Source organism: Peromyscus californicus, unplaced genomic scaffold, assembly GCF_007827085.1.
Source record: "Peromyscus californicus insignis strain IS unplaced genomic scaffold, ASM782708v3 Scaffold_18__1_contigs__length_77618521, whole genome shotgun sequence".
Lineage (NCBI taxonomy): Eukaryota > Metazoa > Chordata > Mammalia > Rodentia > Cricetidae > Peromyscus > Peromyscus californicus.
Window position 1 is genome coordinate 43,692,034 of NW_026294480.1, and position 24,078 is coordinate 43,716,111.

At 42.2% G+C, this 24,078-nt stretch overlaps 1 protein-coding gene across 5 annotated transcripts in view; it reads left to right on the plus strand.

The window, feature by feature from the left end:
* Arl15 (ADP ribosylation factor like GTPase 15) overlaps positions 1-24,078 on the plus strand; it is a 391,154-nt gene that overhangs the window by 269,971 nt on the left and 97,105 nt on the right. The gene's annotated exons all lie outside the window — the stretch shown is intronic.

Genomic DNA, 24,078 nt, shown 5'->3' on the forward strand with positions numbered 1-24,078 from the left:
ACACAGGTCTTACAGCCCTAGAGTTCCCCAACTTAGCTTTCTATACATGTGGGAGTCAAATTCATTACCAATAGAAATGGATTCATCCACCAGTCATAGTGAAAACAAGACACCTTTTTTGTTCACTTGTTCAATTTATTTTTTATTTCATATGTATTGATATTTTGCCTGCATTTATGTTTGTGTGGAGGTGTTGGCTTCCCTGGAACTGGAGTTACAGACAGTTATGAGCTGCCATGTGGGTGCTGGGAATTGAACCCTGGTCCTGGAAGAGCAGCCAGTGCTCTTAACTGCAGAGCCATCTCTCCAGCACCACCTTTTTGATTCTTTAGACAGAGTTACTAGTCTCAAGTTTTTAGACAGAGGCTAGTCTCAGGTTTGCTTTCTTCCTGTCTCAGTTCCTGGGTGTTGTTGGAGCCCACTAGGTTTCCTAGTGGCTGTACCCAGCAGGACTGCATAAGAGGTTGATTGGACCACGGGCCTGGGTACCAGGTGACTGTAACTAGTAAGGGGGAGGGCTTTTGCTGCAGCCCTTGGCATTGTTATAAATAGACCTTTGGAAGAAAGCTCTGGGCCGGTGGCTAAGGATCCAGACCCACCCGAGTCTATCCTCTGTTTTCTCTCCTCTCTATATTTCTAACTAACTCTCTTACTCCTCATTCCTCAAGAGTTCCTGGGGTAAACAAGTGTGGGGGCTGGTCCGCTACAGAGCGTCCCAGTCACAGGCTTGTGCTACCACTCTTAGCTTTGGAACTCCCTTATGATTCCTTTCCATTTGTGAAAATATCCGAGCAAGAAAGCCTGGAATAGAATCTATAACCCTCACTCAGTAAAACGAGACTCTCTTAATCAAGGTGCTGTTTAACTATTATATCCACAGTGTTAACCAAGTATTCCACAGTTCTTAGAGATACATCACTGAGGCGTTTGCTACAGTCTCTTATTGGATGCCTCTGGAGATTACAGCTTCTCCATTAGAAGAATACAGATCAGTTTACCAAGTAAAACATTAGGCAGATTTTCAATTCAGTCCAAATAGTCAGCACAGAAAAGAGTGTTCAGTCTTACAAAAACAACAAAACAAAACAAAGAAAGAAAATTCACCATCTTTTTACAGCTTGATTCTGGGGAAACAGTAATGACTCCCAAATTTAAGCAGTTTCTTCCTCATCGTGACTCATTTATATTGTGGAGATTTTGTTTTAATTGTCCTCATACCCAGTCCTTAACGTGCCCGCAAAATCAATGTGCCAAAGAGATAACAAATAAACAAATGTGTTGTTAGACATAAAAATGTTTTAAGCCGGGCGGTGGTGGCGCACGCCTTTAATCCCAGCACTCGGGAGGCAGAGCCAGGCGGATCTCTGTGAGTTCGAGGCCAGCCTGGGCTACCAAGTGAGTCCCAGGAAAGGCGCAAAGCTACACAGAGAAACCCTGTCTCGAAAAACCAAAAAAAAAAAAAAAAAATGTTTTAAAAGCCAGAAAGGTACCCTTAAAGTTCCTGGGTTGTTAAGGAAGCCTTGGTGTGCAGGAAGAGCAGGAGAGTTGAGGCTTGATCACCTGGAGCATCTCAGGAGAGGCCTTCTCTGTCAACCCATGAAAGCCCTCTCTGTCTCAGTAATGTTGAGCGCATATACGATAAAAGATGGGAATTTGGTGTGAGTGTTTTCCTCAGGAATTGGCTGTTTGACAGACTTTACTTTTTCCTTTTCAATGTAATTAGCTTTGCCGTTGGTACTACCAATCGTGTGTGTGTGTGTGTGTGTGTGTGTGTGTGTGTGTGTGTGTGTGTGTGATTTAATGGGAAAACACATTATTGTGATTAAGTCTGGAAATAAAGGTTGTTTTTCTTTTTCTCCTTAGCAACAATGACAATTCCAAATACTTCCTCTGTGAGTGGGAGACATTTTAGCATTTATTTTCTAAAGGAATGGGACACATATGAGCCTTTAAGTTATGCCTCTCTCAGTAAGATGTCCATAAAATGATTATTTCCTTGACTGCATGATATCCCCAAAGCAACAATTACAAGGCCTGTCCCTGGGATACTGCCCCTAGAGCTTGTCAGATGTCAGCTGGGACTGATACACACCCTCTTCTCTCACAGTTGCTATTTTTTTTATCTGCAGCATCCTGCACACGATAAAACATGGCTGTTTTCTTTCAAACCCCTTCCAGAGTCATCTCGTCAGGAGACAGAATGTGTCTATTCATCTGCTCTGACTGAGTGACCAAGATGACATCCGAGCTGTGATTGCAGGAACTTGATGGCTCCTTAGTGGTCTGAACCTTGGGTTATCTTTCCTAATGGTGTACAGGAGTGACACACAGATACTAATTTTAGTCTTGATAATCTTAAATGTCTGTTTGAGTAAATGACTCTTGATACTGGAAAAGTTTTTATGTGACACAAAACCTCTTTCTTACAAGTGTCTTGATGATAGTTTAGTCCTTTGATCATCTAAGTTGGGTCCTGTCTTCTCAGCATGATCTTAGACTCTATCCTCCAGGCTTCAGGGAGCTCTTTGAACTCTCTATAAAAACGTCATGTAGCTGGCTTGATTGCCTCCCATGTCGTTGGAGCTGAGCTTGAGATACCATGTCATTATTTGGGCTTGAAACTACTTGATCCACTGAAATCCCACATATCTTACACACACTTGCCTTGTTGGATTTCCTTGCTACATAAGAGTCGCTTTCCTGCCGGGTGGTGCGGTGGTGGCGCATGCCTTTAATCCCAGCCCTCGGGAGGCAGAGGCAGGCGGATCTTTGTGAGTTCGAGGCCAGCCTGGACTACAGAGAAAGACACAAAGCTACACAGAGAAACCCTGTCTCGAAAAACAAACAAACAAACAAAAAGAATTGCTTTCCTTTTTCAGCGAGATTTTAGCTCCATTTCCAAACTTCCTGGTTTATTAGGGTGAGATCTTGAACCAGAGCCTCATGCTTGCTAAACACAAGCACTACCACTGAGTTACACCTTGTCCTCAAAGTCTTTTGAATAGTAGCAATCCACTGCTTGTTTTAAGTTTTACAAGAATGCATGGGATGTTTGTGTCTATGTATGGCATATGTGCTTGCAATGGGAAGTGAGGCCTGAACTGTTACTTCTCTTTAGTGGGTTTCGCTACATGTAGTGGAAGAGTGGAGGGTGAGAACCATGTTTATAAATATAGTATTGTTTTATATTGTTTTTCAATACAGGGTTTCTCTGTGTAGCCCTGACTATTCTAGAACTCAGTCTGTAGACCAGGGTCGCCTTAAACTCAAGAGATCCACCTACTTCTGCTGGGATTAAAGGGGTATGCCACCACCACCTGGCTTATAAATATATTATTTTCAAGATTCAGTACTGGATTTCTTTTAAAGATGTACTATTTATTTTTACGTGTCTAAGCATTTTTGCTTGCTGCATGGAAGTATACCAAGTACATGCTTGATGCCTATGGAGTTGAGAAGAGGGGCTGGACCTACAGATGGTTAGCAGCCTTGATATGGGTGCTGGGAACCGAACTCAGATTCTCTGAAAGAGCCAAAAGTACTCTTAAGTGCTGGGCCATCTCTATAGCCTGTTGGTAGCAGGTTCCTTATGAATATTACTCTATTTAAGCCTGCAACTTTATGAAGTAGTTACTCTTATTATCCCAATTATACACCTCAGAAAATTTGTTAATGCAATTACATTGAGATTGGATTCCCAGCTCTCTGACTCTGGAATCCAAATTCTGAAATAACATTAATGCCAGCTAAGTGTTGGCTGGTATAGAGAGTAGTGAAGAACAGCTGGGCGTGTTGGCACAAATCTGAAGACACTGGATCTGGGCAGATAGATAGCTTAGTCAATATGCAGTCATGATGGCCTCAGTTCAGTTCCCAGAGCCCACTCTAAAGACAGCCAAGCATGGGGGATGAGCTTGTAATCTAGGTACTAAAGAGAGACCCAATCTGAAAAAAAAGGGGATGGGTGGGTGGGAAGTGAATGAGTAGTGCTTGCCGAAGCACACCCAAGGTTGACCTCTGACCTCTACATGCACTCACACACACACATGCTCACACACACAAAAGCTAACTAACACTTTATTGGGAACTTAGAAATGTTTGTGCATTTAATTTTTAACTATTTTAAACTAAAAAGAAGGCTCTTAATCTGGTCTCTTATAATAGTAAGGTGAATGGGCCAATTTTGAATGGAAAAAGAGAAACTTATTCAGATTTGTGAAAGAGCTTTAGACACACTGGGCTTTCTCGGGGACCTAATATTAGGCAGGACTATGAAGTTATAATACATGTGTCTGTAGGGTAGAATGCAAATCATTTAGTTTTTGACTGAAGTCGGTCATGGAATTTGGAATGGTTTATCATATTACAAATGATGGGCTTTGCATTTGAGGTTAAAAGTAGATACATTTTCTAACGTAAATTCAAACCTTTAGACATAGCACTGGAGAGGCTGAGGCAAGAAAACTGTCTGAGTTGAAGGCTACAGAGTGAGAGCTTAAAAAACACCTGTTAGAATTTATCATTGTTTGGATGTGCAGTGTCCCCTCAAGGGCTCATGTGTTAAAGGCTTTCTCCAAGCCAGTGGGTCCAACAATGCAGAGAGATTGGAGTCTGAAGGCTCAGACTTCATTAATTGTTATTTCTTGGTGGTGTTGGGAGATGATGGGACATGAGGCCTTGTTGGAGGAAGGTTATTAGGGCCATGCCTTTGAAGGCTATCTTGTCTCTGGCCCCATTCTGTCTTCTTGCTTCTTGTCCACTGTGAGGTGATCTACTCCATTTCACCTCCCAGAAGCCAAGTGACCATGGACTAAAACCTGTTTTTCTCAGGTATGTTGTCATAGTAACCAAAAGCTGACTAGTACATTTATCATTGTGCTTTTCTGTTGCCCAGTAGTGAATTTTGATATGTTGTCATATATAGTAGACATCTCTTAAAATTAATTCTCCTTTGACAAATACCATATTCTGTAGTTCTTGAAACAGTACGGAGATTACACCTGAATTTCTATGAAATTGAGTAATTAATATCAGGAGTAAGCCAACCACCCATAAGTACCTCCCAGCTGGCCAAGACAGCAAGTAGTACCCTTTGGGTTTGGTTTTGGTTCATTAAAAAAGAGGGTGGGGATTGCTTAATCCACACTTGCATTGTTTGGGGAGGGGTATGACTGTTTGGCCCAGCTTACTTTCCATGAGTTTCTGTTCCCTGTAAAGACTGGATAACTCATAACTTTTTCTAGTTTTGTTTGTTCATAACCGAGAGTGTTGTGAACCAAAGGCACTCAAGAGAACTTTTTGTGATACCACATACCTGTTCATGTGAAATGAGTAAGGCAAGGGAAGAAGACTAACAAAATGCATCGTAGTCACAAGTGACTGATCCGTGCGGAAGTGGGGGACGGGGCGGGGGAGGGGGGACAGCCCTGGGTGTCTTCCTTCTCGACTGCTATGCTTTGCAGGAAACTCTGTACCTCCGAGTATGACACTCTGTCAGCAGGAACCGAAAGATGCAGTCTGCGTGTTGGATACAGCCCTCGAGTGTGAGGGTCTTTTGGTCTCTGTGAATGTTCACTGGTGTCTCTCCTGTAGGAACAGTCTCTCTGTAGAGACAGGACTGCTCAGAGGGACATTTAGGCTGATGGCAGGCCTCAGCTCTGTTCATCTCTCTCGGGCCCACCTAGCTTCTGCAAGCAAATTACCGTGTTGGCCTCTTGCGGCCTCGAGAAACTCTCCTTGGCCCTCTTCTCTTGGATGGTCAGACACTATTGTTAATTGAAAATTAAACATGACTTTGCTATGTGACAGCTTGTTCGTAAAACAGACTGATTCTTAGCATAAGTGAATATGATTTATTCACTCCACACTTATTTATTGAGCAGTTTCTATGTGCCAGTTAAAGTTGGGATGTTCTGGTATCTCTGAAAATTGAGCCAACCTTCAAGGCTCTGCTGAGCTAAACTTAAGACCATGTCTCCAAAAACTAATTTTTAAAAAATCAGCATTGACTTGGTTCCTAATAAAAAGCTATGAAATGATTTGACATGAAATTACTTGCTTCTGTAGTAAATGGCTGCAGCCCTGATCCTTGTTCATTTTTGGAAATCATCCTGTGGTGCCTTCTGGTTCTTGGTAGAAGCTGAGATAAGACAGGGAGCTGGTGTTTCCAATATTCCTGCCAAAGAGGAGTGTTGAGGACCGTAGTTTGAAAAGTTCTAGAAATATTTCCGAGGAAAAAAAGTACCAAGGAGCTTCCAGCTAAGCTTCTTCTCATGGCAAGTGAAATATTCCCCCAAATTAATGGCTTCTAAGCTGCCACCCTAGTAGCTTAAAATATTCCAAGTCCCGTCCCCATCCCCGCACTGTCTTATCCTTAGGAAATAGCTCTCTCGCTTATTTGATTAGACTTTGTAATTACCAGAACAAACAGACACTTGCCAGGACTGTAGGAACTTTCCCACCAAGAAGAGGAAAGGCAGGAAGAAGAAGGATTGTCCCTTCGCGTACTCTTTCATTCACAAAGAACCACATTGCTTTTGGTCACGGACTTTTCCCGTTTTTAAATCTTGTTCACGAAAATGTGATCATGGTATATTAGAAGTTTGCCTCGGGTCCCTTATCAGCTTAACATCTTATCCAAGGTTCCAATTAATTTCTGAGAAATTGAATTAAATTCTGTTTCCTCGAGGAATCTCCTTCGCAAGCACGATATTGGGTTTGCTGTTCTTGGCACGGAGACTGCTTTCGGTGCATGGCTATTGTTTGCCTTCCATCTCTCCCCTCTCTCATCGGGTCACGTGTGCGCTCGGCCGGCTGACGCCTGAAGCCCAGGTGAGGCTACTGCCCTCACCTCCATTAGCTTCACACCCAGAGGATGGTTGCACCCAGGGACCTGCCCCGTTAGCACCGGAGCAGAGCGTGTGCGCCTTCTTCCCGGGGTCCGAGTCCTGGATTGTTGCACCCAGGGACCTGCCCCGTTAGCACCGGAGCAGAGCGTGTGCGCCTTCTTCCGGGGACCGAGTCCTGCTTTCCTTTTATCTCCGCCGCTACTTTGGAAACAGTGACAACTTTTAAAAACCATGGCTGTGTGCCGCACACCGATGCACACACGTGGACAGCCCGCCTTTGTCGTTTTTTGCATCACTTTATGTCACTCATTCCTGAAATCATTGTTAATTTACTAGCTAGTTTAGTAAATCCATATAAAAATGGGTTTTCCACCTCTGAAGGACCTCTTGGTTTGTTTGGTTTTTCAAGACAGGGTTTCTCTGTGTGGTTTTGGTGCCTGTCCTGGATCTCGCTCTGTAGCCCAGACTGGCCTCGAACTCACAGAGATCTGCCTGCCTCTGCCTCCCGAGTGCTGGGATTAAAGGCGTGCGCCACCACCGCCCGGCTAAATGATCTTTTCTAAAGGGCCTGGATTTAACATGGTGTACTTCACTCTCTGAGGGCTAGTATGAACTTTGGATGAACATACATGTTCTTGGCTGTACATACATGTATAAATATATGCAGAGGAATTCTTGGCATAGGTTTTTTTTAATCCAGATTGCTGAATGATGAAATATTATCTGCCCTAGCTAAGTATGTTACCGGTGTTGTTAGACATAGAAACAGGGTGACACGTTCTTTGTTGAGTAGACACACTGTCATGACTGTCTGAAGTAGCTCATAGGCTTGCTGAGGAAGTTCCATATAGCCATTCTTTTATTCCCAGGGACATAATAGCTGTGTGAATTGAGTTAATACCACATTGACCCTAAAGTGACGATTAGATACTCATTTTAAACTTTTGTAGCCTTGTTTAAAGTCCTAAGACGTTCCAGGCGATGAGCTGGTGGCTGGGTAAAAGCGCTTATTGCACGAGTCTGAGGATCTGAGGTTGATTCCCTGGAGCCATGTGGACAGAGAAAACGTACTCTTAGGAGTTATCTCCGACCTCCTCCACACATGCACCCTGTCATGTGCACACCCAGACGCTCACACGCGTCATACAGCGGGAATTTTAGTGACACGGTACACACTAATCAAGCATTGGTTTCTTTCATCAGTGTACAAAGGCACTGTGACCCTCATACACTGTGTCTGTGCCACTGACTTTATCTTGCAGATATCAGAACGTTGGGGCTGAAGAGACAACCCATGAGTTGGGAGCATGTACTGTTTACTCACATTCACACACACACACACACACACACACACACACACACACACACACGAATAATTATAATAATAATAATTTTTTGTAAAAAATAATCAGTTTAAATATATACATATTAGAGAATTATATAAAGATAGCTAGAGAGGTCCTATGTGCCCTTTACCGTGGTTCCCCCGTGGGTACATTTTATGAAACTTGACAATAAGCGTCAGAATCAGGGACTGCCATTGGCCTCATGTGTGCCCACTCCTGCATCAGCTTTTCACATCTCTGTAATCACCGTTTTATCCCTCAGGCAGCTCCTCATTTTCTCCAGCTTCCTGCCTTAGGCTGACGTCATCCACCTCATGTTTTGATTCTCACTTGTTACTATGTTTCACTGTTTCGTTTTCCATGTCTTCCCGTAGTTATTTGAACATTTTTAATAATTTTATTTTGATTCATCTTCAATGCATCTACTTTAGGTTTGTTTTTTTTTTCCCTAGCGTGTTCTAGCTGTTATACTATACATCCTTCATCTGTCACAGTCAGTGTTTTACTAATTTTAGTAAAATGTAAAATTCAGTCTCTCTGAGTAACTGTTTGCGCCCACCCAGACTTGTGAGTGCCTGGAACACACCCTCTGCTTTGAGTCCAGTTTCAGACAGGGTGGTTACTGCTGTTCAGGCTGCAGGTTAACTGACCTCTAGAGGTGTTGGGCTGTCCAGCCCACCCACTGAACTTTGCACGTCCTTCTCAGTTGTCAGTTCTGAAGATGGCTGCTTTTCCCTTCATGTCTCCTGTTTGAGTACCATCACCAAGCAGGGATGGTTTGGCTTCGACCATAAACACAGTTTATCCAAAGAGAAGAAAAGGGTATTGTTTTTATTCCTGTTTTCATGTTTCCATTATTCTTTCTTCCTAATGTTCCAGCTTGCGTCTGTTACCATTTCTGTGGTTTCGAGAACTTTCTTCAGTCGTTATTTTAGGGCAGGCGCACTAGTGATACGTTCTCTCAGTCTTCCGTCATTGAGAATGCCTTTATTTCCTTCCCTTCATTTCTAAAGAATGTTTTCACCAAGAGTGAGGTGCAGGTTGAAAGGCCTTTCCTTTCCTCACTCTATCAGGGGTGCTAATTCCTTCCGGCTAACATGGTTTCTCTCATACAGTTTCTGGTTGGAATCCAGGGCTGTTTCCATGCTTCATCCTTTAGATGTTATGATATGTCTCTCTTACTGCTTTCCTTCTCCTTCCTTGTCACTGATTTTTTAAAAGTTTGATTATGGTGTGTCAGGATGGAGTCTCCGGGGTTTCTCGATTGCTCAGGCTTCTCACAGCTTCTTTTAATCTGTAGGTTTATGTCTTGTGACAGCTTGGGGAAATATTCACTCACTACTTCTCATTTTTCTTTTCTTGAAGTTAAGGATTTGCAAACCCAGGACCTTATGCCTGTTAGGCAAGCACTATTCTGCCATTATTTCTTGGGGGAGGAGGGGGAGACGATCCTCCCCACCCTCTTTCCCTTTTTCTTCCTGGGCTCCAGACACAAAGGAGGGAGATGGTTTTTGTCTCATGGGTTCCTGGAGCTGTGGCTGCTGTTTACATTTGTGCACTGCCTCTGTCCTGGCTTTCATTGGCTTCCACTGGCTTCCACAATAGGCTTCCTTATTTTCTCTTTATTGTTCAGATTGAGTAATCTGGATTGCTCTTTGAAGAATTCAACTGGCCTACTGCATTCCTCTGAGTGTATCCAGGGGCATTTAATTTCAGTTATATATTGTTAAGTTCTAAAATTGATGGTTGGCTTTACTTTTCTATTTCCTGACAATTTTTTTTCTTTTTATTTTATGTCATGAATCTTTATAATTGCTCATTAAGACTTTTTGGTAGCCAGACATAGTGACACATACATATAATCCTAGCACTCAGGAGGCAGAGGCAGGAGGATCGTAAGTTCAGGGTCAGCCTTTGTCTCAACCAAAACTAGAAGGAAAACATTTTATTGGTAGCTGATTAAAAATTCGTGTCAAGGGCTGGAGAGATGACTCAGGTTAAGAGCACTGGCTGTTCTTCCAGAGGTCCTGAGTTCAATTCTCAGCAACCATATGGCAGCTCACAACCATCTATAATGAGATCTGGTTCCCTCTTCTGGCCTGCAGGCAACATGCAGACAGAACACTGTATACATAATAAATAAATAAACCTTTAAAAAAAAAATCTTGTCAAGTAAGTCCAATATCTTGGTATTGATGTCTGTTAACTTTCCTCATCCAGGTTGCAATTGTCCTGGTTCATGCCACAAGGAAGGAGCTTTCCACTAGATTTTGGACATATAACTGTGATTTTTCCCCCAAATGTATGAATATTTTGCCTGCATCTATGTATGTGTAGCATGTGCATGCCTGGTGCCCACACAGGCCATAAGATAGAGGAGGATTCCCTCTTTTCCTTCTGGAGTCTCTGCAGGACGTTGGCTGCTTACTGCTGGGCTGTGGTGAAAGATCTATTCAGATAGCCAAGCTTTGGGAATGAATGCTGCTCACACGGTATGGCGGCAGGGCTCCCCCATTGCCTGGGTGCAAAGTCACCTCCCTCCTGTAGTTAATTTCCACTGATCTTGTGAGGCAGGAAGAAAGGGACCCTTAACAGTTGATTTTCAGTGCTCACTTTAGTACAGAAGACTGATGTGTTTAGAAGAGAATTTAATATTTCTTATATTAATTTAGGTGTCTTGGTTGTGTTTCTCTTAGCTCTACAGATAGATATTTAGTTTTTGTCAGACCAGTTTTTACAAAGCTCAAAGCTTCCATCTTGACTGGTGTGGGAGCATCTCATTGGAGAACTGCTAATTTGCTTTTCAGATGTGAGAGGATAATAATTGCAAAGTGTGCTGTAGATGAAAGGCTTTAAGGTTTTTGTACGCATTTTGTGAAAAACAGTGTAATTATAAGTCTTTTTTTTTTTATAGACAGTGCTTAAATTCTTTCTTGACTCTTCAATATATAACAACCAAATTAGAAATGCCACTTTTTGCTCTAGATATTTGATGGAATGGAGTGTATATATTTATAAAGGGTCATGGTGGCGTGGTCATTGCAGTGCTATATTGTACTAGTCACATCTTTTAGTCAAATTTAGAAGTTTATTATATTTCTGGAATTATGTAAATACAGTGGATCTAATTTGAAAATTGGGAATCTGTAGACAGATTTAAAGACCTAGGGCATTCCATTACTTTGTGGTCTCAGTAAATTCGTCTGTTGTTCCATATATTAATTTGCAACATCTTTCCAACAAGTGGACTTCTAGGTACAGCCCTCTGCAGACTTACCAAGTACTACTTGAAGTTGCTATGAATGGTCTCGGCTAATTAGTTCATTTGCTAAGACAGAGCTTCCAAAGAAAGAGTAATTCCAAATGCCTTAAAAATAAGGACTACCGGGCTTGCTGGAGAGATGGCTCAGAGGTTGGGAGCACTGGCTGCTCTTCCAGAGGACCAGGGTTCAATTCCTAGCACCCACATGGCAGCTCACAACTGTCTGTAACTCCAGTTCCAGGGGATCTGATATCTTCACACCAATGCACATAAAATAAAGTTAAATAAATTACATTTTTTAAAAAACCAATGAAATTAAAAAAGAAAAGAAAAAGAAAAAAAAGGAATACCAGGTAAGTGCTTCAGTCTAATTCCCAAGCCAGTGTGACACAGACAAAAGCTGACCTGCTCAGTACATTGATGTGCATGGATAAGGTCATACAGAGATCCACACAAACAACTTTTTTACTATTAGATAATAGATTTACATACTTTTTAGCTGGGTTAAAGCCACTGTAACCAAAATTAAAATGTTTATCTCAGTCAGGGTTCTTGTTCGGGGATTTAGAAATTTGGTATTTAGAATTTAGTATTCTGTATTTTTTCATTATAAATTAATTCAATTTTATAAGTTAATGTTTTCATTAAAATTGTTAGCGAAGATGCCAGAAGCATTTCATTGACCAAACACCATTGAATGGGCGGGCAATCATACCAAATTCTTACAGACTGAGGTCTTATTCCTTGGTCTTCTGGGCAGATATTATCTTCAAGTGCACAAATCATAAGCCGGAAAGGGGCTAGAGTGCATTAACCAGCACGCTGTGTAGTTCTGCTTTGCTGAGGAAGAGGGGACTTTCTTACCATGCTCGTGGCTTCCCGTCCTCCGTGGAGGGCTAGACTTTACGGTTTGTTTAGCTCTGAAGGGAGGACAGACTTGGGGGATGGTGAGGGCAGCTTAGTTTTGGAATGTAAATACATGTAGAGCTTGTCCTCTTTTGTTTAGCGTCTCTTTAAACTAAGACAAAAAAAAAAAAAATCAGTGAATGAATGAAGAGCAGCATGGTGAAATACCTAAATGTTTGAGTTAAAATTTTTGGATGTTTGAAATCCTATATGGATCCTTTTCCCAGATCCCAGTGCATTCATATGCACTCAGCAGGAAATTTCATGGAGACGCACATTTGGGCAGACGGTCTTTGACGTGCCTTTTTCTTAACTTGTGCCTTTTCTTCCATAGAAACAAGTAATGGCTTAAGTCTGACTGAAGAACAGTCTTTTTTGTATGTTCCTTATACGAATTTACTTCTGGTTCACAGATCTTTACCCACCATCTATGTCTGAAATCCTTGGGTTTACAACAGCATATATCCTTACTACAGACTACAGGAAACGCCAAATTAAAGACTTAAATGCCACACTGAAAAAGACAAAAGGTGACCAATTATCAATCAGTTCACTAAAGCTCAAATGTGAAATTCACAGGGGGAAAAAAAATACCCATTTGAGATCATTTTTACATTGTCGGGTGCTTGGGGGAACGTGAGAAATGCGCTCTTCATCCGGCAGCCAGTCAGTCTACTAACTGTGAGGCTCCGAGCCTTCTGCCCACTCTAAAGGACGTTGTCGCTGGTTTTCACTTTAAAAGTATCTGTGAATTGTGGTGGTTTACGGGGTCTGCCTGTCGAGGAAATGTGGAGATTTATTAATTTAACCCCTCAGCTCTGCCTCGGCCATTCTCCGGCCCATTCCATTTCTACTGAGTGTCTTTTGTCTCTCGCTTAAGTTCTGTGGAAGGGAGCAAGGAGGAGAGGCTCTGGGGGTTAATGGAAGGGTTAGAGAGCAGATGGAATGGGAAGGGAAGGAGGCCTTTTAAACCTCCTTTTCAAAGGACCCCAGTTACTGCTTCGGGCTCCTTTTTCCATTCTGCCCGTTGGGAGGGTTTCTTTCACAGAGGCGCTGATTCCCCTGAAACTGCCGCTGCGTGCTCCTTCTGGGTGGTGTGGGAATGTCGACCTGGTCTGGTGACAGCACAGCCAGAAGTCAGGCCATCACAATAGCCAGGGCAGCCCGGCTGCACCCTGGTCAATCAGAGGAGCTCTGTTGGCTACTGGAATAGAAACGCCTCTGCCCTGGCCCCTGCTTGCAAGTAGGAGCCTGATGGTGCCATACTGAAAAGGCTAACACACCCTGGGCCCTCACTCCGCCTCTTCAGTTCATGTGAAGTTAATAAAAAGGACTGGCCAGGGTGTTCGTGTCTGTATGTGAATAGACACACAGTCTGTGTTAGAATATGTCAGCCTTAAGCCATCCTTGGTGTTCGAGGGTGGGATTCAGAGGTCACGTGTATTGATGAAAATTCCACATGCGTTAATGTTGTCATTGTTGTGAGGGTATTCCAGTTCCAGCAGAGAGCCTGATGCTGCTCTGGGCAGAGACAGAGACAGAGAGAGACAGGTCAATCCAAGTGCCAGGACTTGAAGAAGCAGCGTATGTGAAGGGGCTGTTACCTTGGTCGGCATTCATTGGAAGGGCTGGTCATTCCAGCCTGAAAGCTGATCTCTCTTCATTCTGCGAAAGTTGTTTTAAGCAGGGGAATAGGGGAGATAGGAGGCTGTAAATGTAAAACAGGGAGAGTATTTTCAGAGGGATAGGGACCCTAAAGCAGTAGGTCTGAGAATGTCATTGCTGGAGGCAGGAAAGCCGGGAGAGAGCTCTGCTTCCTGTTTCTCCCCAGGAGCACATCTGCCTAATGGCTGTTCCTGACTGCCGACTGGCCCTAAGAGAACATGTGGACACCTGGGTGAACTGACTAGAGGGCCCCGGCTGATCCTCCCCCACCCAAAACACCTCACCCTGGAGTCTGCCATCAGTACTCTAAAAACCCCCAGACTGCCATGCTAACACATGGGGTAGAGTATGGCAGATCTCAGTGAGTTAGAGGCCAGCCTGATCTACATAGTAAGAGCCTGTCTATTAAAAAAAAAAAGCCCCCCAGCAGCTTAATGGTATGCTGTTTCCTGGGACCCTGCCCATTTGCTGAACAAGAGCTCAGTATGCGCTCACTTGCATTCTTCCCTTCTCTCTTCCTCTCCCCTTTCTTCTTCTTTCCCTCCCATGATCCCACATGGAGCTCAGCCCTCTGTGACCTGTAAATTTCCTTCTTCCAATTCTCTAAACAAGAACCCCCAAACCACTGATGCAGGGTGGCTTTGGTAGCCATTGGGTTTTTCAAGACCCTAGCTCTCTGAAAAATGTTCCCTCCTTCTCAAACATATCTTAATATTCCTGGATCCATACTTTCAAGATACTAATTAGTATTTGGCTGCTCAGAGAAGCAATGAGAAAGTGTTGTCTATGGAAACATACTGTGAAGAGTTTACCATTAAAAATAGAAGATTAATTCATTTCCAGGGGATCCGACGCCCTCTTCTGGCCTCTGTAGACATTGCACACATGTGGGGCACATACATGTAAGCAAAACACCCATTAACATAAAATAGGTAAATAAAACTTTTAAATGAAGTTTAAAATTTTGAGTGAGGAGTTAGTGTGCAGTGAAAAGCTTTTCAGCAAGCAATGACAAGGGAAGGAAACCCGAGAAAGGACACAGGACCCTGACTGGTTGTACTCAGTGTCCATCTAGAAATCAGTTTATATACTTTGATGAGGAGAGTGTTAAACACGAGGTCACGGAAATGCTACATAAATTTTTGGCACCTCAAATAAATTGAAGACATGTGGCTCCATGTTCAAAAATGAAGAATTTCAAGAACGTGATGGTGCACAAGGTGTTTGTGAGCACTCGGGCTGTGTCAACATACAGGTAGCATCTTGCAGGGGTTGATCATTGTGATGGCCCTGTACTTGTTAGTTCCATCATCTCAGGCATCTGATGATTTCCCCTTATCCGCTAACGTCTACGTACTCTGTGTCTCACAGTGGTTTTTTTTTTTTTTTTTTTTTTTTTTTTTTTTTTTTTTTTTTTGGTTTTTCGAGACAGGGTTTCTCTGTGTAGCTTTGCACCTCTCCTGGAACTCACTTGGTAGTCCAGGCTGGCCTCGAACTCACATAGATCCGCCTGGCTCTGCCTCCCGAGTGCTGGGATTAAAGGCGTGCGCCACCACCGCCCGGCATCACAGTGGTTTTTATAAGGACTACATGACAGGGAGGGACAAATATTTGGAAGAAACGGAAAGAAAACAAGATGTAAAACCAGAAATGGTGGTTGGTATTTGCCTGTAATCCCAGCATTCCAGAGGCCTAGGCAAGAGGACCGGGAGTTCAGAATGCTAAGGTCCAGGTCAGCCTGGGCTATCTGAGACGTTGTCTCACACAAAAGAAAGGAAGAGATATCTATCTGTCTTGCACACACATACATATCAAGCTATGTTTTTCTCTCAATGAAGAGAGCAGAGGGCAGAACGGTGTGGTAACAAGATAGACTAGGACTCAGAAGTGATCTCATAGAAATATCATTTTCAACAGCTGTCTGTGTTTAAAAACATCCTCACAGCAAGTAAGGAAAACAGGAAATTCATCACAAATGAGGAAAACAGGAAATTAGGATGCATGGGAGAAGGTAGGGTGGATAGTCTCACATTACCTCAGTTACCTTCCCCTATCTGTAGTGTGGTATGGAGAGAGATTACTGTGGAAACAGTTGGAAATAAGTGTAGGACTTTTTCTTGAACCATAACACCAAGCCCACCACAATAAACATCTAGCAATGAGCAGACTCCCATAGCCTTTGATTATAGAACACCACTTCTTTCTTTTTTTTTTTTTTTTTTTTTTGGTTTTTCGAGACAGGGTTTCTCTGTGTAGCTTTGCACCTCTCCTGGAACTCACTTGGTAGCCCAGGCTGGCCTTGAACTCACAGAGATCCGCCTGGCTCTGCCTCCCGAGTGCTGGGATTAAAGGCGTGCGCCACCACCGCCCGGCCAGAACACCACTTCTAACCTGAGCTCCAGACATGCCCAGGGTCGAGAAAGAACTCAAACTTCTTTCAAAGCACATTTAATCTTTAGTCTGGCTCAATACAGAAACCTTCAGCTCTTGACAGTCCTCAGTGGAAGCAGGCCCCAGGACTGTGTCAGCCTCAGTTACCCTGAATTTTTAGTTGAGTACTGTGCCAGCTTCAGTGGCCACAGAATTCTGGGCTGGTGCCATGGTAATCTCAGGCTTAGGGATGATACCAGAGGGCCTGCCCAGAAACTCTGGACATGATTACTACTGAAGAACATTCCCAGATAAAGCCAATCTATGAGAATTGGCATAAGTACTTCTTCCAGTGCACAGATACCAGCCCATAACCACAGGAACAAGAGTGTCCAGGGAAACATGTCACTAGATGGGCAAACTATTGCCAAAGATTACCCTGAAGAAATGGAGATGGATGAACTGCCTGACAAAGAATTCAAAATCAGGGAACTTCAAGAAAATGCAGAGACACACTATGTATAAATCTATAATAAATATTTTGTTTAGTATTAAGTAAGGCAAACCTAAGTGTGTTATCATCTGAAATTTTTCCTGTGTCAGTGGTAAAATGATTAAGGTAGCAGTATTTAAAAGGCTTCCAGCCGGGTGGTGGTGGCGCACGCCTTTAATCCCAGCACTCGGGAGGCAGAGCCAGGCGGATCTCTGTGAGTTCGAGGCCAGCCTGGGCTACCAAGTGAGTCCCAGGAAAGGCGCAAAGCTACACAGAGAAACCCTGTCTCGAAAAACCCAAAAAAAAAAAAAAATAAAAAAATAAAAAAAAAAAAAAAAAAAAAAATAAAAGGCTTCTAACTTCAAATTCTGTTGTTGTAATATCCACAAGCATTATTTGAAGATTTTAAAGTTTAATTCCAGACTACCTAAAGTTTGACTTAATTTTTAAAAAATAACACATGGATGTTTAAGTATTTCAGATGAATATCTAGGGCTGGCCATACAGCTCAGTAGTACATACTTGCTTAGAATGCGTAAGGCCCCTAGGTTCCACATTCTGTCCTTAAAAAAATATCTTTTTCTCTTGAAGTCTGTCTTGCATACTTGTAATTTTAAACGTGAAATTAACCTCCTATCATTAATTTCCAGCCTTGTTTTGTTTCTCATTTAACCTGTCTTTCTGTATTTTCACTTCCAGATTAGTAAATATTAATGCAAGTCCTCCATCATTCAAGGTAAAACTTACTGTCTTTGAGTGTGAAGGAAAAAGTAAGCAAGTAAGAGTCAGGGAACTGAAATCAAAACAAGAGAAACTTCAGCTGGATGCATGTAACAACAAAAACCAATTCAATGAGCATGGGTGTTGGCAACTCATGAATCTTCACTTATTGAGATTGTGATATGTGCTTATCTAAGGGAATGAATAATGTTGTTCCTCATATGTCTTCCAGAGGAACATATCATTTTATTGAGAGTATCTAAATATTATAAAAGGATTTTATAACATATGCATACCTTTAGACAGCGATATAAACAGTGTATTTTAAATCTGTGGAGTGTTTTTCTATGTCTTATATGTGTATTTATTGTGTATGTAGCTGTGTGTGTGTGTGTGTGTGTGTGTGTGTGTGTGTGTGTGTTTATAGGCATGCTACAACTGCCCTGTGGAAGTTAAAGACAGTCAATGGCAGTCAGTTCTTAACTTTCACCCTGTGAGTTCCAGCGATCAACTCATCATCAGGCTTGGCTCTTAACCACTAAGCTATCTCAGTGGTCCCTACAGTTATGGTTATATTTATACAAAGTGATTTTGTTAATAACTGTAGAAACACGCAGATACTGTAAATTTACAGTCTCTGAAATTAATTGATTAAAATAATAAAAAAAAAACCCTTAAAGCTCCTTTGACACATTTCCTCTGCTGCATTTCCTTAATACAGGGAATATTTCAACTTCCCTTTCCCAAATTTGTAACCAGACAAGTCTTTTTTTTTTTCCTGATGTAATCAAAGCATAATTAAATAATTTTCTTCTCTCTTATCCCTTTAACCTCTCCCGTGTAGACTCTCTCACTCCCTCTCAAATTCATAGCCTCTTTAATTATTAATTATTGTTACACATATAGAGGAATAAATATGTAAGTACGGCTTGTTAAGCTTGTTTAGTGTTGCTTATGTGTATATGTTTTTAGAGCTGACCACTTGATACTGGATAACTCACTGAGCTCTAGGCCAGTAGAGACGATGTCTCCAAAAAGCAGAGTGAATGGGTGCCTCCTGGGGGACAATGCCCAAAGTTGTCCACTTACCTCCACATGCATGCACACACGCGTGCGCGCGCACACACAATCACAAATCAATATCTTTCAGATAACTGAGGTTGGTTCTCTTGTCTTGCCAACTGATTCTGTAGATTATTCCAGTGGAAGCATATTTTATTTTGCTAAAAAAAAAGAAAAAATGAGACTATCTTGCAGTGACATTATCGATTAGATCACTGCCTAACTTAATGCTTTTTTTAGAAGGATGTTTTCTGTCTACAGTTTATCCCTTGAAGAATCAGTCTTGTTTTCCTTTAGGGCATGGTCTTGGCACTTTGCAAGTAAATTGGTAAATGTGAGGTGACTGTTTTGCTTTCACTGTGTGTGTATTGTTTAACTGCCAGCCTTCTCTTCTGGCTACTTTGAGCCTTGGTGAATTTGCCCCCAAAGAAAGAACTGGAGTGGTGTGTTTTTTCTTTAAGGAAGCCTTCCTTTTTAACTCGGGTCTTCTAAAAGAATGCAAATTACTTCGAACCAGTTGTCCTTCTCCGCGTTTGAAGATGTAAATATTTGTCTTCACCCCCACCCCCACCCCCATCCTGACCCCTGTTGCTCCCTTCTTCCCCTGCCCGCTCCCCGCTGTGAAGGAAGAGTGAAGAGAGTCTCCAGTCAGCCCTGCTCTCCTTTTCCCTCACCTCAGCTCCAGGGTGGGCGAGGGACCGAGAAAGAACCTTTCATTTCTTCAGAGTTATGATGACTGAAACTGTTGCAACATCACTAAGCTGAGTCAGGAGATCTTTTCCCCCCATGTGTGCCGTGCAGGGACCTGAGAACCTACTCATGGCTTATAAGGCTGATAGTTAACCTCAGCTTTTAGTATTATTTACTGTGTTTGACTTAATGAAGTCACGAGCCTTAGTAACACAATGATTATTGTCATTGATTATTGTTCCTGTGACAAATCAGCCTGGCCCTTGCTAAGTTCCCTCTCTTAGGCTAAAGACAAGACAGTTTATGCAGCCAGTCCCATTGGGTTATAAGTCTTAATGCTATGATAGAGGAGAACTCAGGGCAATGTCTTCTGAAACAGGTATCTATCAAGCATGATAGGAAGCTTGAAAACACAGGACATTGCCTAACCAAACAAATTAGTACTGGTGGATAATGATGTTCTTTTTAAAAAGCGTAAGTCTATATTTAAACAAATAAACTAAAAGAAGTGTTTCATTTTTATGGAGAGCTAATAACTAGTAATTTTGGTTGATCAGTGAAGAAAAACAGTAGGGACAAATTTAAAGTTCATGACAATATATCATTTCTCAATTGATTAAAGCAACTTTTTGTTGTGATTGGACAATTCAACAATGATGATAAATATGGAGAAATACAAAAGGGACTTTCATTTAGGCTGCCAAATATTAGTAGGAATTAGGAGGTGTGTCTGTATGTGTGTGAGGGGATGTACATATTTATAATTCAAAAATATTTTTTTTTATTTTACAAACTCAGAAGATTTGTTCCTACTAAAGCATACATGTCTCTAGGATATACTAGTGATGTTCAGGCCATTTTCAGAACATTGAAGTACCTTAATTTAATTTTTATTGTTTGTTTATCTTACGTTTAAAAGAAAAGATCGTTTCTCAGTCAGCCTTAAGAATGAAATGACAATGTCAAAATATGCAATAGAGATGCAAAATGGTCTCCAATTGGCAATAGCAACTTACTGACAAGCTTTAATTCTTCACCTGGAGTGAAAAGAAGACCAGTTCATCAAAAGGATTCTCTGGAAAAGTTGACCAACGTTTGGGAAAAATGACAAAATCAAAGGTTAGCCCAGGGACTGGGAACCAGCTCCAGAGTTTCTCTTACTCACATGACAAAGTCGCAATCGAAATACACCCCTGTGACTTGTCCCATCTGGGAGAAGTGCCGTGGTAGCTGACGGCTAGTCTCTGGCTCTGGTGAAGAAATGTGTAAACATGACAGTGTGAAGAAAAGTCCTGGTTACTGACCAGAGGCTGTGTTCCCTAACCCTGAGAACTTTACCTTGTGTGATGCCAGGAATACAGAGGTCAGAAGCATGATGGGTTTGTTCTGTACTTTTAAAGTTTTGGACGTCAGAGCCCAGAGCTTTGGGGACAAAGGTTTGACCCCTCTCCACAGTTTTCATGGTGTTAGCACATCTGCAAGTCGGGAGTGGGAATGTGAGGACAGCCATGCGCCACGACCCTGTCCACCTACCTTAAGAGGACACACTTGCCTTTCCTCATTCTCGTCCTCTCATTCCTGCTAAGGAGCTACTTGTCAGGGTCAGAGAGTTTGAGAATTTGGATTTTTAATGTTTCTAGGATACTTTGGAATGTAACACTATTATCCAGGGACGTATGTGAAATGGTACCTGGAGAATAACCCAGAAATAAGTGGCTAATCTGATAGTAAAGAGTGTGTGTGCTAAGACAACCCATGACACCAGGCGCCTATGGGAAGGAGTTGATTAGAACTCAGGAGATGCGATCTAAAACAGTCTTAATTGGTGAGGTTTTCTTTGTGTGTCTATGTGCATAAACAAATACACTATGGAGGGAGCCTGGGGCCTTGCACATGGGATATAAATATTCCCCCCCACAACCCATCACCTCAATGAAGTGTTCTGAAGGATGGTAAAATAATTCATCAGTAAGTGAAAACACTTGTGGCAAGAACTGATTCACAGTGTGACTAAGTGTGAGCCCTGGAGACTTGCCACCTGCTGCACAGGGTGAGTTATTTAACCACACTGTTCCTGAGTTTCCTTGACAGTAACACGGTGGGAGTAATGTAACTACCTTGGTGGTTTTTCTGTGTGAGTGTGTAATAAATTCATGAGCATATATGAAGTGCTTGGAATGTGCTCAATAGTAGTCAGGTTTGTCCTTGGCACCACCCACATGCCAAAGGGATGCCAAGGACACCAGTTATTACAGGGGGGTGTTTTATGTGAAAGTGCAGAAGTGAAGGGTTGGTGAGACTTCCATGTGGGGCAAGGAAGAGACTGGCAGAAAGGATGAGCAAGAGAGTGTATTCAGATCTATTTTACGTGGTTTGTAGGCTTGTTTTGTTCTTTCTCGTGTTGTATTTGGGTGAGGAAGCCTGTGTGTTTCTTACTTTATTGACTGTCATTTGCTTTTTCAATCTGTGTTTGGTTCATGGTCGGAATGACATGCTCATATCCGCTATATGTACTCAGGCCTGCCTCCTGGTTGCTTTTAAAGCAAGGGGGTATGATGAAGATGTTGCTAAATTTCTAAAGTTTAGTTCCAAGCCTAAGACAATATATATGTTCCAACCGACATCCCCTTGCCTCTCTAGACTTAAGAAATACAAGCATCACAGGTGAATTCTTCTGCAGCTTAAGTCTGTTTCCATAGTTCCGGCATTGTTTGGAGACAAACAGTTCGATTTCTAAGGGAATTGTCAAAATTCTTTTGAAGACTTCCTGCATAATCACAGATCTTCTATATGTGTGTTCATTTCTTAACTCCCTAAATAAAGCCCACATATTGAGAAATATCTACACACTAAGTATAACCAGTCAGCTTGTTATGGAGCCTGGGGAAAAATTGGGGTACTGTCTTGGGATTCTTAGTCCCATTGATAAAAGAATTTTAGAATGGACTCAAACTGAAGCTCAAGGAAAATTTTAGTAGAGTTTAAAAGAATTACAATCTGTAAGTCTCACCAGTTGGCTGGAGGAGAATGGAAAAGGGGGGTGGCGTTGGGGGGAATGCCATGCCATTTGAGTTAAGCTGGCATGGAGGTCAACCATGTGGCCAACGGAAGAGCTGCATTGTGGGAAGGAGAAAAGAAAGATGAAACACGCAGTGTTCGGGAAAGCATGCTTAGAAAAGAGACTTCGGAAATCATGGCTACAGTTCTGCAAAAGATTACACCTTCTTCTACCTCTAGTGGAGGCTGGAGATCTGGGAAAGAAAAGTACATCCTCTTTCCCATCTTTTTAGCATGGCTGAAGGAGAACCCACCTTCCTGGGAGTGGTTCTGCCTTCCTGAGGGGTGGTCTCTTCATTGACATGCCCAAGCGGTATGTAAGTTTCCACCCAGGCTAGAGATTTCATTCTCCAGAAGGAAATAGTTTTTCTTGAATGCACCTTCAAAAGCCTCTGTAACAGTTGGTTGTAGTTGTAGTGTTCCTTGCTTATGGTTCTTGCTAGAATATGAAGCAGACATATAGCTTCCTTCATATTGCCTTGTAATTATTCCATTATTGTATTCTCACTGTCACCTTTAGATAAAACTTCAGAGTGCATGCATACCATGTTTCCTTCTGTTGTGCAGAAGTCACCCCAAAGTTCAGTTATTTACCTGTGGTCATTGGTTAATCAATGACCCCAGTATATGAAATGGAATGTTCCAGAAGCAGACAGTTCTCAAAATTCTAAATTGCTCGCCACCCACCCACCTCCATCAAGCTCACAAATGTGAATCAAACTCTTGTCCATTGTCTCTTTGCTTGGTCTCCTGTCCTTCTGTTAGTCACTCAATGGTCATCTCAGTCGTCAGCTCAAGAGTTCAAGTATTGCGGTAGGGTTTTGCTTGTGTTCAAGTACCGCTATTTTAATAGCAGTCAAGAGTAGTGGTGCTTGTATTTGCATAAGCCAGAGGGAAACTGCAAAGTACTTCCTCTAAATAGAAAGCTTGGAAGTTCTCAGTTCAATATTGAACCCAAAAGAATTAGATGTTTGCTGCACTCCATGGTAAGAACAAATCTTACATCCATAAAATTGTGAAGAAAAAGGAAAAAAAAATGTGAGGGGAAAAGAAATTAATGCTACCTTTGTTGTCACACCTTGTAGTGCCAAAATGACAGCCCCAGTGCCTGGGAAGTGCTTAGTTAAGATGGAAATGCATTGGCTTACGGAGTTTGGTGCTGTCTGCAGCTTTGAGGCATCTATTGATGGCTTTGGGATGTGTCTTCCCAGGATAAAGGGAGGACATTGTTTTCAGTTTCCAAAATGAACTAGTTCATGAACCGCATTGTGATGGACCCTGAGAGCCCATTTGCCTTTTCAGAATATGTCTTTAAAACCTCTTCCCAAACCTCTGTGCTGCAAACTCAGGGTCTTTCCACATCCACCTCCACTGTTGTCTAACAGCGAAGCATTTTCCAGTGACTCCTTAGCGCCAGCCCCTTGTGCTCACTTTACATTGCTCAGAAGAAATGTCTTGAATATCAAGACCTGGCTCGGGACCTCTCTTGGGGCTTTCTTATAAATCATTATCTGACTGGTCAAGAGAAACCAAGGTACCTAAAGTAACTAGTACTGAACGTGATTCGAAATTCAGAAACCTAGATCCTTAGCAGAAGAAGAGACCTGCAGTGCAGGACTTATCAACGTTGTTGGAGAACTTTGCAACTATATGCATCTG